Source organism: Gossypium arboreum, chromosome 3 (assembly GCF_025698485.1).
Source record: "Gossypium arboreum isolate Shixiya-1 chromosome 3, ASM2569848v2, whole genome shotgun sequence".
In the NCBI taxonomy this organism is placed as follows: Eukaryota; Viridiplantae; Streptophyta; class Magnoliopsida; order Malvales; family Malvaceae; genus Gossypium; species Gossypium arboreum.
The window spans coordinates 84,514,398-84,529,831 of NC_069072.1; positions in this window are offsets into that span (position 1 = coordinate 84,514,398).

Below are 15,434 nucleotides of genomic sequence, written 5' to 3' on the forward strand. Positions count from 1 at the left end.
TCAGCACATACGAACATACCTCATTGCTGGAATTTTTGCAAGCGTATTAACTGAAATTTTACAGCAAGATTGCTCATCTCCGAATCACGTACCTTGATTTAACCGGATATAGCGACTCGCTCGATTGTCTTGGGACATAGTCCGGTTATAGTGATTCGCACAATTGCCTTCGAGAATTAGCCCGGATTTAGTCACTTAGCACAAAAGCCTTCGGGACTTAGCCGGATACCATTGAATAACCAAGCACATATATCAACAAATCAATACACATTCTTATTACATTCTCATTACCAAAGCTCAAACACAAGACACTTATCATATTTACAATTTAAATTTGAATAGCCACACACCAAGACATGATTTCGATTTGCTTAAAACATGATCTAATCAAATCATAATTTAAGCTCTATTTACTCAAAACTTACTTCACATTACCAACCCTTATGTTCATACACAAAGATCAACTTAGCCAAGGGCGGTAGCTTGTTTATCAACTGACGACTACTTACTTGTAAGGGCTCAACTAATTCAAGCACATACAGCTCTTACAATGCCATATCCTAGATATGGTCTTACATATTCTCATATATCGAGCCGATGCCATGTCCCAGGCATGGTCTTACACATTATCTCAAATCAATGCCTTCGTCCCAGACGAGGTCTTACATGAATTCCACTTCACACACTTAGTGCCCACTGACCGATCTCGCACTCATAGTGCTCGGTTAAAGGGATTTACACACACACAGTGCCTTTAATCATTCACACACATAGTGCTCTTATTCATTCGTTATTACACATTGAAATGACTTACCCAAGTCTATAAACATCACGTATGTACACTTTTAAACATATCGTCTCATATAAATTTGAATTCGTATAGTAATGAACACTTAAACTTTGCTCAATTTACCGGCACGAAGCCTACTAGGCACGAAGGCCCGAATACACGTCACCAAAGATGATTGCTCTTGGGACCTAGCCGGATGCATCACTAGCACGAATGCTCTTCGGAACTTAGTCCGAATACATCACTAGCACGAATGCTCTTCGAAACTTAGTCCGGATACATCACTAGCACGAATGCTCCTCGGAACTTAGTCCGAATACATCACTAGCACGAATGCTCTTCTCTTCGGAACTTAGTCCGGATACATCACTAGCACAAATGCTCTTCGGAACTTAGCCGGATATAACCACAAGCACAATTGCCTTCGGGTCTTAACCCGGGTATAACAACTCACACAAATGCCTTGGTCTTAGCAGGATATATTCACTAGCATAAATGCCTTCGGGACTTAGCCCGGGTATCATTCAAATGCTCATGTACACATATATCAATAATCACGTCACATCCATATTTCATTCTCAATTCTCATGTACATATACACATATAGCAATACACATTAGTATATCATTTACATTACTTGAATACAAACACAACATGCTTATCGACCATTCAACTTCCACTCCATAGCCACATACAAAAATCACATATACCCTTAATTCAATCCGAATCGAAATTCAAATACGAGTACATGATACGTGCACTGATCAACTTAATAGTTTAGGCATATCTAAGTGAAGTTATATCGCTAATTCTCATAGTCGAAGCTTGCTACACTCGATCGGGATCAAGATTCATTACAATACAACAACCACCTTTTACTAGTCAAAATCATCACACTATCATTTTATCACTTTATGGCATGTATAAATAGACTCACGCGTGCTCGTTAGTCCTAGAATCGACTAAACCTGGCTCGATACCAATAAAATTGTAACACCCGCACCGAGACCGTTGCGGAGTCGGACACGAGGGTTCATGAGACTAAATTCACCGATTGAGCATTTACCGATTAACTTTCACAATCCATTTTAACATTCCTGCACAAGCTGGCTAACTGCGTCACTGTCACCTTAAAATCATATCTCGAGTTCTAGAACTTGAAAACCAGTTACGTAAATTTTTCCTGAAACTAGACTCATAATTCCATCTACACATTTTTTTCTAGAATTTTTAGTCAAGCCAATTAGTACATTTTATTAGTTAAAGTCACCCCTGTTTCAGGGTTCGACTACACTGACCTTTGCGCATTACGACTTGGATATCTTCCTGTACAGGGCTCCAACACTTATGCCGTTCATTTCTAAAGAAACTAGACTCACAAGGAAATCTGTTCATATAGAGAATAAATTCTAATTCTCTCTGGTTAATTTATAGTGAATTTTCAAAGTCGAAAAAGGGGATCCAGAAACCGTTCTGGCCCTGTTTCGCGAGAACTTGAATATCTCTAAAAATCCGATTCATATGGCAATTTCGTTTCTTCTATATGAAAGTAGGTTCATCAAGGTTCAATTACATAATTTATTCACTATTTTATTTCCATTTCTACTATTATGAGTGAATTTTCACATCCACATCACTGCTGCTGCCAGCATCTATTTTAAGGGTAAACTTTACCTATCCCATGATCCTCTATGGATCAACTAAGGTTTATCATACATATACCAAAAGTGATCATGCATAACCATTCCCATGGCTAGCCGTTACCAACATTTCCATGCCTCTCGATGGGCAACTTACAAAATGATTATAATGCTATGATCAAAGTATACTTAAGCCATTTTCGCATGGCTATCCAAATTTACACAAAACCGAAAGGTACATGACCTACAACAAAAGGGTAGTCCTATACATTAACCAAAATATCCTCTCACTACTAGCCTATTCTATACATGCCATAAGATATTCCAAAACGTAGCAGTACCAAACAGTGGATGGTGATAGTGTGACTAGTTGCTAACGATCCCGAGCACAGTAGCCGCAATGAGACCTATAAGACGGAGGAAGCAGAATAAGCGGAGTAAGCATTACAATGCTTAGTAAGTTTTAAGCAGTGTCAACAGATAACAATCAAATTATAACATAGTTGTTCGTAATTTCATTTCACTCTTCCTTCGGGCATACCATCCCTTTACCGAATATGCACATCTAATCATATACAATAGGCAGATAAACTCTCACATAAAAGTGAGCTCATGTGACATAGATATATCGTATGATTTCACATAACCTCTCACACTAATCCGATGTCACATAAATCATAGGAATAGTCCCATAGATTGCTCTCGTATGCATCATATATAAACTTGGAGTACATACCTGTTTAACCTTTCGCACTGAATATATTTATAAGCAATTCTTATTACGAAGTCTTACCCGACATAATCTCTACGTAGTCATCGGGTCTTACCCGGACATAATCTCCACGTAGTCATCGGGTCTTACCGGACATAATCTCCACACGTAGTCATCGGGTCTTACCCGGAATATATTTCCAAGTTTCATGTACATTTAATCGCATGTTACAACATTCACATTAGCCATTCGGCTTTACCACATATTCATATCACACATATATTTCACATTAGCCATTCGCTTTACCACATATACATATCACACATGTATTTCACATTAGCCATTCGGCTTTACCACATATACATAACACACATGTATTTCACATTAGCCATTCGGCTTTACCACATATACATATCACACATGTATTTCACACTAGCCATTCGGCTTTACCACATATACATATCACACATGTATTTCACATTAGCCATTCGGCTTTACCACATATACATATCACACATGTATTTCACATTAGCCATTCGGCTTTACCACATATACATATCACACATGTATTTCACATTAGCCATTCGGCTTTACCACATATACATAACACACATGTATTTCATATTAGCCATTCGGCTTTACCACATATACATATCACACATGTATTTCACATTAGCCATTCGGCTTTACCACATAATTACACTTTCACATTCATCACATCGGCCATTAGGCCTTATCACATATATACACTACGAGCTATTTTTCCTGAGCAATTGTCACTAAATTATTTATAACCAGAGCTACAAGGCTCGAATCACTTGCCGTTAATTTTCCCTGAATATAGACTCGTATATCTTTCATCCATAAATTTTTCAGAATTTTAGGTTTGGCCAATCAATACCAGATTTTTCTTAAAGTTTCCCCTGTTTCACTGTTTGACTAATCTGACCACTCTTCACTACGAATCAAATTTCTCATTGTACAGAATTCAAAATGTGTTCTATTTGATTTCATTTGAAACTAGACTCATTAAGGAGTCTAAGCATATAAATTTTATCTTATAACCATTTTTGTACAAATTATAATGATTTTCTAAAAACAGAACAGAGGATTACAGTATCATTCTGCACTGTCTCACACAACTTCAAATATCTCATTATCGGAAATTCCTTTGCTTACACAGTTTCTTTTATAAAAAACTAGACTCATTAAGCTTTAATTTCATGTTTTATTCAGCCTCTAATTCAAGTCCATCAATTTATGGTGATTTTGTAAATTCATGTTACTGCTGCTGTCCTAAGCAGGTTTATCACAAATTTACTCTTCTGACATATCCTTTTAGCACTTCATAATATCATAACCATTTGGCAACATATCATATCAATAACTTACCTATACTTCATAATAGCCATTAGGCTATATGCATAAAAACTTACAATAAAGTTATGATTCTTTTAATATGTGCTTAACATATCATACTCAATCACAATATAGGTTTTAATACTTAAAACTTACCTCGATCGCTAATGTACGTCAATTCCGACTATTCGATCAATTTCCCCTTTTTCCACGATCCGACTTTGTTTCCTTGAGTTCTTAAGCTAATGAACCAAATTTAAACTTATCACATCACTATTGTGTAAAACCACATTCGATTATATTATAATTCGTTAGCAAGAAATACACTTATTCCTTATAACATTTAGCTTTAATTTCTACAATAATTAACTAAAGCCGAAATAACATGTAAGGGTTCCAAATATGTGACATTTGTCTTATTTACAAGTATCTATGTCAAAGACCCTTATTAATAACTTACAAACCGTTTTATTAGTATCATTATTCACAATCATGTTCGTAATCGCATGTAAACATATAAGCATGTCTCTCATCTTTCCTCGAGTAGCCGAATGCCCAAAATCTTTTATAACCGAAACATAATTTTCTTACTTCTCATCATGGCGAATACTAACCATGCCTTAAGCTCTTTCTCTTTCCAGTTTTAGTACTTTATAACTCATCTAACAACCATTTCAAAGCTAAAACTCCAACATCCAAAATTTAACACATAAAATCCTCAATTAGTACATGGTTCTATTAATTGTAAGCTCTATTTCAATATATAAGCATAAATTACAAATTTTGGACATCATTTCATAATTCCAAGCAAGTTGCGAATGCAACCTCACTAAATTTTCATGGATTCAAATCATGGATTCAATATACCATTACCATGAAATCAACAACCAGAAATTTATAGACAATTTAGGAAAAATCACATTACAAATCTCAAGTTCAAGCAAAGACCATGGCGAAATGCACATATAGCCACACACAAAAAAAAAAATTGAACCTTTGGTTGCCTAACTAGCTTAACATCCATCCCAAAAACATCAAATTTCCATCAAATTTTAATCAAGAAACTCACCTCATGAAGAATATCAAAGTGCCGAATGGTTTTAGACTTTTCTCCTTCTCTTCTTCAAGGTTCGGCTACTAAGGGAGAAGATGAAACAACATTTGGTTTTTCTTTTGTTTTTCTCTCCTAGAACCGCCAAGAAGAAACAAGAACAAGGACTTTGTTTCTTTCACCCATTTTCTCACTTATTTCTTCATTCAATAATATTATAAAATTATAAAACCATTTAGTTGCCTTAAAACTAGTAAATAATACATATATATTGTCATAAACATCAACATGGCGGCCACTATCATGAAAAATGGGGACTTTGACATGCAAGTCCCCATATTTAATCCATGCAACAATTTGGCCCTTTTAAAAATTAACCAACACATTTTCAATGTTTCTCACATAAGCCCTTTTTGATTAAATTCGCATTCAATTGACAAAATCAAAGCATCAAAATTTCACACACAATTTGTAACATAATATAGACATGAAATTTAACAATCAATTTCTTGTGTGACTCGGTTTTAGGGTCTCGAAAAAACTTCCCGACTAGAGTCAAATTAGGGATGTCACAACTCTCCCCCTCTTTAGGGATTTTCATCCCTGAAAATCTTACTAGCGACTAGGTTAGGATAACGTCCTCTTATTGCATCATGTCCATATAAACATTAACTCATCGATAGCAATTGTAATTCATTATTGATTTTGCATTGATCTATAAAATCATTTTCTTGATTTCATAAGCAATAATCACTTAATTTAATTCACAAATGCATTTCAAACACATATCAAGCACATACTAACATGTATAATTCACATCATCAACCCACATATTTGTAACCCATATTTTCATCCATGTATAAGTCGTAACTTTGGCGAAATTACACATATACTCAAACATCCCAATAAATATCCTTTATAACTCCATCGTATCTCAATATTCAACTTCCACACACCTGAACATTTAATTCATTCAGACATACTGAACATACCTCATTGCTGGAATTTTTGCAAGCGTATTAACTGAAATTTTTACAGCAAGATTGCTCATCTCCGAATCACGTACCTTGAGGATTTAACCGGATATAGCGACTCGCTCGATTGTCTTGGGATATAGTCCGGTTATAGTGATTCGCACAATTGCCTTCGGAATTAGCCCGGATTTAGTCACTTAGCACAAAAGCCTTCGGACTTAGCAGGATACCATTCGAATAACCAAGCACATATATCAACAAATCAATACACATTCTTATTACATTCTCATTACCAAAGCTCAAACACAAGACACTTATCATATTTACAATTTCGGTGAATAGCCACACACCAAGACATGATTTTGATTTGCTTAAAACATGATCTAATCAAATCATAATTTAAGCTCTATTTACTCAAAACTTACTTCACATTACCAACCCTTATGTTCATACACAAAGATCAACTTAGCCAAGGGCCGGTAGCTTGTTTATCAACTGAGCGACTACTTACTTGTAAGGGCTCAACTAATTCAAGCACATACAGCTCTTACAATGCCATATCCTAGATATGGTCTTACATATTCTCATATATCGAGCCGATGCCATGTCCCAGGCATGGTCTTACACATTATCTCAAATCAATGCCTTCGTCCCAGACGAGGTCTTACATGAATTCCACTTCACACACTTAGTGCCCACTGACCGATCTCGCACTCATAGTGCTCGGTTAAAGGATTTACACACACACAGCCTTTAATCATTCACACACATAGTGCTCTTATTCATTCGTTATTACACATTGAAATGACTTACCCAAGTCTATAAACATCACGTATGTACACTTTTAAACATATCGTCTCATATAAATTTGAATTAGTATAGTAATGAACACTTAAACTTTGCTCAATTTACCAAGCACGAAGCCTACTAGGCACGAAGGCCGAATACACGTCACCAAAGATGATTGCTCTTGGGACCTAGCCGGATGCATCACTAGCACGAATGCTCTTGAACTTAGTCCGGATACATCACTAGCACGAATGCTCTTCGAAACTTAGTCCGGATACATCACTAGCACGAATGCTCCTCGGAACTTAGTCCGAATACATCACTAGCACGAATGCTCTTCTCTTCGGAACTTAGTCCGGATACATCACTAGCACGAATGCTCTTCGGAACTTAGCCGGATATAACCACAAGCACAATTGCCTTCGGGTCTTAACCCGGTATAGCAACTCACACAAATGCCTTGGTCTTAGCAGGATATATTCACTAGCATAAATGCCTTCGGGACTTAGCAGGGTATCATTCAAATGCTCATGTACACATATATCAATAATCACGTCACATCCATATTTCATTCTCAATTCTCATGTACATATACACATATAGCAATACACATTAGTATATCATTTACATTACTTGAATACAAACACAACATGCTTATCGACCATTCAACTTCCACTCCATAGCCACATACAAAATCACATATACCCTTAATTCAATCCGAATCGAAATTCAAATACGAGTACATGATACGTGCACGATCAACTTAATAGTTTAGGCATATCTAAGTGAAGTTATATCGCTAATTCTCATAGTCGAAGCTTGCTACATTTCGATCGGGATCAAGATTCATTACAATCAAACAACCACCTTTTACTAGTCAAAAATCATCACACTATCATTTTATCACTTTATGGCATGTATAAATAGACTCACGCGTGCTACGTTAGTCCTAGAATCGACTAAACCTGGCTCTGATACCAATAAAATTGTAACACCCCGTACCCGAGACCGTTGCCGGAGTCGGACACGAGGGGTTCACAGACTAAATTCACTGATTGAGCATTTACCGATTAACTTTCACAATCCATTTTAACATTCCCAGACAAGCTGGCTAACTGCGTCACTGTCACCTTAAAAATCATATCTCGAGTTCTAGAACTTGAAAACCAGTTACGTAAATTTTTCCTGAAACTAGACTCATAATTCCATCTACACATTTTTTCTAGAATTTTAGTCAAGCCAATTAGTACATTTTATTAGTTAAAGTCACCCTGTTTCAGGGTTCGACTACACTGACCTTTGCGCATTACGACTTGGATATCTTCCTGTACAGGGCTCCAACACTTATGCCGTTCATTTCTAAAGAAACTAGACTCACAAGGGAATCTGTTCATATAGAGAATAAATTCTAATTCTCTCTGGTTAATTTATAGTGAATTTTCAAAGTCGAAAAAGGGGATCCAGAAACCGTTCTGGCCCTGTTTCGCGAGAACTTGAATATCTCTAAAAATCCGATTCATATGGCAATTTCGTTTCTTCTATATGAAAGTAGGTTCATCAAGGTTCAATTACATAATTTATTCACTATTTTATTTCCATTTCTACTATTATGAGTGAATTTTCACATCCACATCACTGCTGCTGCCAGCATCTATTTTAAGGGTAAACTTTACCTATCCCATGATCCTCTATGGATCAACTAAGGTTTATCATACATATACCAAAAGTGATCATGCATAACCATTCCCATGGCTAACCGTTACCAACATTTCCATGCCTCTCGATGGGCAACTTACAAAATGATTATAATGCTATGATCAAAGTATACTTAAGCCATTTTCGCATGGCTATCCAAATTTACACAAAACCGAAAGGTACATGACCTACAACAAAAGGGTAGTCCTATACATTAACCAAAATATCCTCTCACTACTAGCCTATTCTATACATGCCATAAGATATTCCAAAACGTAGCAGTACCAAACGGTGGATGGTGATAGTGTGACTAGTTGCTAACGATCCCGAGCCCTGTAGCTTCGCAATGAGACCTATAAGACAGAGGAAGCAGAATAAGCGGAGTAAGCATTACAATGCTTAGTAAGTTTTAAGCAAGTGTCAACAGATAACAATCAAATTATAACATAGTTGTTCGTAATTTCATTTCACTCTTCCTTCGGCATACCATCCCTTTACCGAATATGCACATCTAATCATATACAATAGGCAGATAAACTCTCACATAAAAGTGAGCTCATGTGACATAGATATATCGTATGATTTCACATAACCTCTCACACTAATCCGATGTCACATAAATCATAGGAATAGTCCCATAGATTGCTCTCGTATGCATCATATATAAACTTGGAGTACATACCTGTTTAACCTTTCGCACTGAATATATTTATAAGCAATTCTTATTACGAAGTCTTACCCGGACATAATCTCTACACGTAGTCATCGGGTCTTACCCGGACATAATCTCCACACGTAGTCATCGGGTCTTACCCGGACATAATCTCCACACGTAGTCATCGGGTCTTACCCGGAATATATTTCCAAGTTTCATGTACATTTAATCGCATGTTACAACATTCACATTAGCCATTCGGCTTTACCACATATTCATATCACACATATATTTCACATTAGCCATTCCTTTTACCACATATACATATCACACATGTATTTCACATTAGCCATTCGGCTTTACCACATATACATAACACACATGTATTTCACATTAGCCATTCGGCTTTACCACATATACATATCACACATGTATTTCACACTAGCCATTCGGCTTTACCACATATACATATCACACATGTATTTCACACTAGCCATTCGGCTTTACCACATATACATATCACACATGTATTTCACATTAGCCATTCGGCTTTACCACATATACATATCACACATGTATTTCACATTAGCCATTCGGCTTTACCACATATACATAACACACATGTATTTCATATTAGCCATTCGGCTTTACCACATATACATATCACACATGTATTTCACATTAGCCATTCGGCTTTACCACATAATTACACTTTCACATTCATCACATCGGCCATTAGGCCTTATCACATATATACACTACGAGCTATTTTTCCTGAGCAATTGTCACTAAATTATTTATAACCAGAGCTACAAGGCTCCGAATCACTTGCCGTTAATTTTCCCTGAATATAGACTCGTATATCTTTCATCCATAAATTTTTCAGAATTTTAGGTTTGGCCAATCAATACCAGATTTTTCTTAAAGTTTCCCCTGTTTCACTGTTTGACTAATCTGACCACTCTTCACTACGAATCAAATTTCTCATTGTACAGAATTCAAAATGTGTTCTATTTGATTTCATTTGAAACTAGACTCATTAAGGAGTCTAAGCATATAAATTTTATCTTATAACCATTTTTGTACAAATTATAATGATTTTCTAAAAACAGAACAGAGGATTACAGTATCATTCTGCACTGTCTCACACAACTTCAAATATCTCATTATCGGAAATTCCTTTGCTTACACAGTTTCTTTTATAAAAAACTAGACTCATTAAGCTTTAATTTCATGTTTTATTCAGCCTCTAATTCAAGTCCATCAATTTATGGTGATTTTGTAAATTCATGTTACTGCTGCTGTCCTAAGCAGGTTTATCACAAATTTACTCTTCTGACATATCCTTTTAGCACTTCATAATATCATAACCATTTGGCAACATATCATATCAATAACTTACCTATACTTCATAATAGCCATTAGGCTATATGCATAAAAACTTACAATAAAGTTATGATTCTTTTAATATGTGCTTAACATATCATACTCAATCACAATATAGGTTTTAATACTTAAAACTTACCTCGATCGCTAATGTACGTCAATTCCGACTATTTGATCAATTTCCCCTTTTTCCACGATCCGACTTTGTTTCCTTGAGTTCTTAAGCTAATGAACCAAATTTAAACTTATCACATCACTATTGTGTAAAACCACATTCGATTATATTATAATTCGGTTAGCAAGAAATACACTTATTCCTTATAACATTTAGCTTTAATTTCTACAATAATTAACTAAAGCCGAAATAACATGTAAGGGTTCCAAATATGTGACATTTGTCTTATTTACAAGTATCTATGTCAAAGACCCTTATTAATAACTTACAAACCGTTTTATTAGTATCATTATTCACAATCATGTTCGATAATCGCATGTAAACATATAAGCATGTCTCTCATCTTTCCTCGAGTAGCGAATGCCCAAAATCTTTTATAACCGAAACATAATTTTCTTACTTCTCATCATGGCGAATACTAACCATGCCTTAAGCTCTTTCTCTTTCCAGTTTTAGTACTTTATAACTCATCTAACAACCATTTCAAAGCTAAAACTCCAACATCCAAAATTTAACACATAAAATCCTCAATTAGTACATGGTTCTATTAATTGTAAGCTCTATTTCAATATATAAGCATAAATTACAAATTTTGGACATCATTTCATAATTCCAAGCAAGTTGCGAATGCAACCTCACTAAATTTTCATGGATTCAAATCATGGATTCAATATACCATTACCATGAAATCAACAACCGAAATTTATAGACAATTTAGGAAAAATCACATTACAAATCTCAAGTTCAAGCAAAGACCATGGCGAAATGCACATATAGCCACACACACAAAAAAAAAATTGAACCTTTGGTTGCCTAACTAGCTTAACATCCATCCCAAAACATCAAATTTCCATCAAATTTTAATCAAGAAACTCACCTCATGAAGAATATCAAAGTGCCGAATGGTTTTAGACTTTTCTCCTTCTCTTCTTCAAGGTTCGGCTACTAAGGGAGAAGATGAAACAACATTTGGTTTTTCTTTTGTTTTTCTCTCCTAGAACCGCCAAGAAGAAACAAGAACAAGGACTTTGTTTCTTTCACCCATTTTCTCACTTATTTCTTCATTCAATAATATTATAAAAATTATAAAACCATTTAGTTGCCTTAAAACTAGTAAATAATACATATATATTGTCATAAACATCAACATGGCGGCCACTATCATGAAAAATGGGGACTTTGACATGCAAGTCCCCATATTTAATCCATGCAACAATTTGGCCCTTTTAAAAATTAACCAACACATTTTCAATGTTTCTCACATAAGCCCTTTTTGATTAAATTCGCATTCAATTGACAAAATCAAAGCATCAAAATTTCACACACAATTTGTAACATAATATAGACATGAAATTTAACAATCAATTTCTTGTGTGACTCGGTTTTAGGGTCTCGAAAAAACTTCCCGACTAGAGTCAAATTAGGGATGTCACAAGTTTGGTATGTATTTTGTCCCGTTTTTAATGGTTTCTATGTTTTTGTGATCGTTGCAACTAGTACTCACTAGCTCAGGGACTATTTTGCAAAATTGTTAAAGATTTTTAATGATGCCATTGATGAATACATGTGTATTTTGAAGTTTCTTGATAGATTATGAATGTTTGTTGATAAATATACAAGTTTTGTTAAGTGATTTTTAGTGAAAACACAAATTTGGGGCTAAATTGAGAAATGTTGAAAATGTGTGGTTGAAATGTGAAATAAATGGAATTTATGGGCTGCTAGGGGCATTATGGTAATTTGGCTAGCATGGTTTTATTGTGAATTTGCATTAATTTGTGATTTTGTGTAATAAGGACTAAATTGTAAAAATGTGAAAGTTTAGGGGTAAAGGTGTAAAATAGCCCTAATATGTATTTTGGATTGAATTAAATAAATAGAAGAATAAATAAGTTTATTTTGATTACTTATAGATCAAGAAAAGAGGAATTCAGACTTAGATTGGGGAAAAAGCAAAGTAATTGAATAGTCGGTCTGTTTCGTCATTTCAATACACGAGGTAAGTTCATATATATTTTTTTATTTGAAGGATGAAATTGAGATAGAATTTATTTTATTAATTAAACATGGAGATTTTAAACTTAATATACAGTTAAAGTAAATGAGATGCTAAATAAGACCATAGCTGGGCTATGGCAAATCAAATAATGAGACCATAATCGGGTTATGGCATATGAATGTAAGACCACGGCAGGGCCTTGGCAATGAATGTGTAAGACCATAGTTGGACTATGGCATCGAAAAATCAAAGTATTGTATCGTAAGCATTTGTAAGCTCAATGTGATTTGGCAAGAGAGTTGGTGATAAATAAATATGTATTGGTACAGGTATGTATTTAAAATTAAAAACGTAACGAGATAGAAGAAGTTGAGGATTTATGAGTTACGATATGGTTAAACTTTATGTTAGCTCATTGATTGATGCTTTAAATGTTAATTATGTTATACATTTTGAAATATTAATGAATGTTTGATTATTTCATATTTACATACGAACTTACTAAGCTTTATAGCTTACTTTGTTTAATTTTTTATGTTTTAAAGTTTTACGAAGCTAGCTCTGATCTGTGGATTTTCAGAGACTTCATCGCACTATTGAACATCTATTTTGGTACTTTTGAAGTGTGTATATATGGTATACCGCATGTATAGGCTTGTGTTATTCTGGTATGCTTGATGGATATGTATTTTGGCCATTTGAGTTGGTATAAGATGATGAACTTGATGATGTTATATATGTACAAATGGTTTTAATTTGATTTTTTTAATTAACCTATAATGAGTATTTGAGGTTGAAGAATAATGCATGTTTGGAATGGTTTAGATAATTAAATGGTATATGTGAATTAGGTATTAAATTATATGGCAAATTGTGGTATATTTATGATTTGTATTAATGCTAAAGAATTGGTATGATTTGAACTTTGGTTGATAACTTTTGGCCGCATATTTATGTCTTAAAATGGTACCAATTGATCTTGTATAGGTATGTACAAAATGGGTGGCAAAATGGCTTGGTAAATGGCCTATTTTTGTCCACACGGGCAAAGACACGGGCGTGTGTCTCAGCCCTGTGTGACACACGGTCGTGTGTCCCCTGGTGTTGAAATTGAATTGAAGTCAGTATGCTCCAAACGGTCTCACACATAGGTGTGTGACAGGCCATGTTGTACAAGTCAGTATACCTCCTAATTGGCACACAGCCTAGCACACAGGCGCGTGACTTCGCTGTGTTGCATAAGTCAGTATACCCTCCATTTTTCACATAGGCTGACACATAGAAGTGTCCTCTGCCGTGTGATACAAGTCAGTATGTATGCCATGTTTCCACACAGCCTGAGACACAGGCATGTCTGGAGCCGTGTGAGGCACACGGCCTGTTCATATGAGCGTGTGATCCCTGTATAGTTGAAATTTTTCTAAGTTTCCAAAAATTTTCATATGTTATCGGTTTATTCCTGAACGACTTCTAAAGCATGTTTAAGGCCTTGTGGGCTCGTTTGAGGGATACTATGGTTGGTTGTGATTAAATTGTATTTGAATTGATGAATTATATGCGAAATGCGTATTTTAAAAGTGTTGTAAGTTTGGTAATACTCCATAACTGTAACAGCCCATTTTTAGGGTTAATCAGAATAGTGGTTTTGGGATCACAATCCGAAGTCAAAATATTTATTTTATTATTTTAATAAGTTTTACAGCATGATAAAATGATAGCATAAAAATTTCATTAAGAATTTTTACCGTTTGGGTGGTTAATTTGGTAAAAATGACTAAATCGCGTAAAGTGTAAAATATGAGTTGTAACACCCCTTACCCATGTTCTAAGTCGAAACAGGGTACGAGACATTACTGGAACATAATACATGCAAACATACGAAATCATGACATTGATTTTTTTTTTAAAAAAAAAAGCATACATTTTCATGTCCTATAACCTGAATAATATTAGTTAACATCAACGGGCATATACAAGATGAACTATTAAATTTTGAAGACCAACATTTTAGGCCAATTTAATTAGGACATATAACAAAAATGACCAAGTCATCTATACATGCCATAACTCCAAAATAATGTTTACAAAATACCAAAAAGTATTGATAATGCGGATGGATCTCCGACGATCTCTGAATCCCAAGCTGGCCTAGTGACACTATAAGACAAGAGAAAGAAAAGAGAGTGAGCTTAAAGCTTAGTAAGTAAGT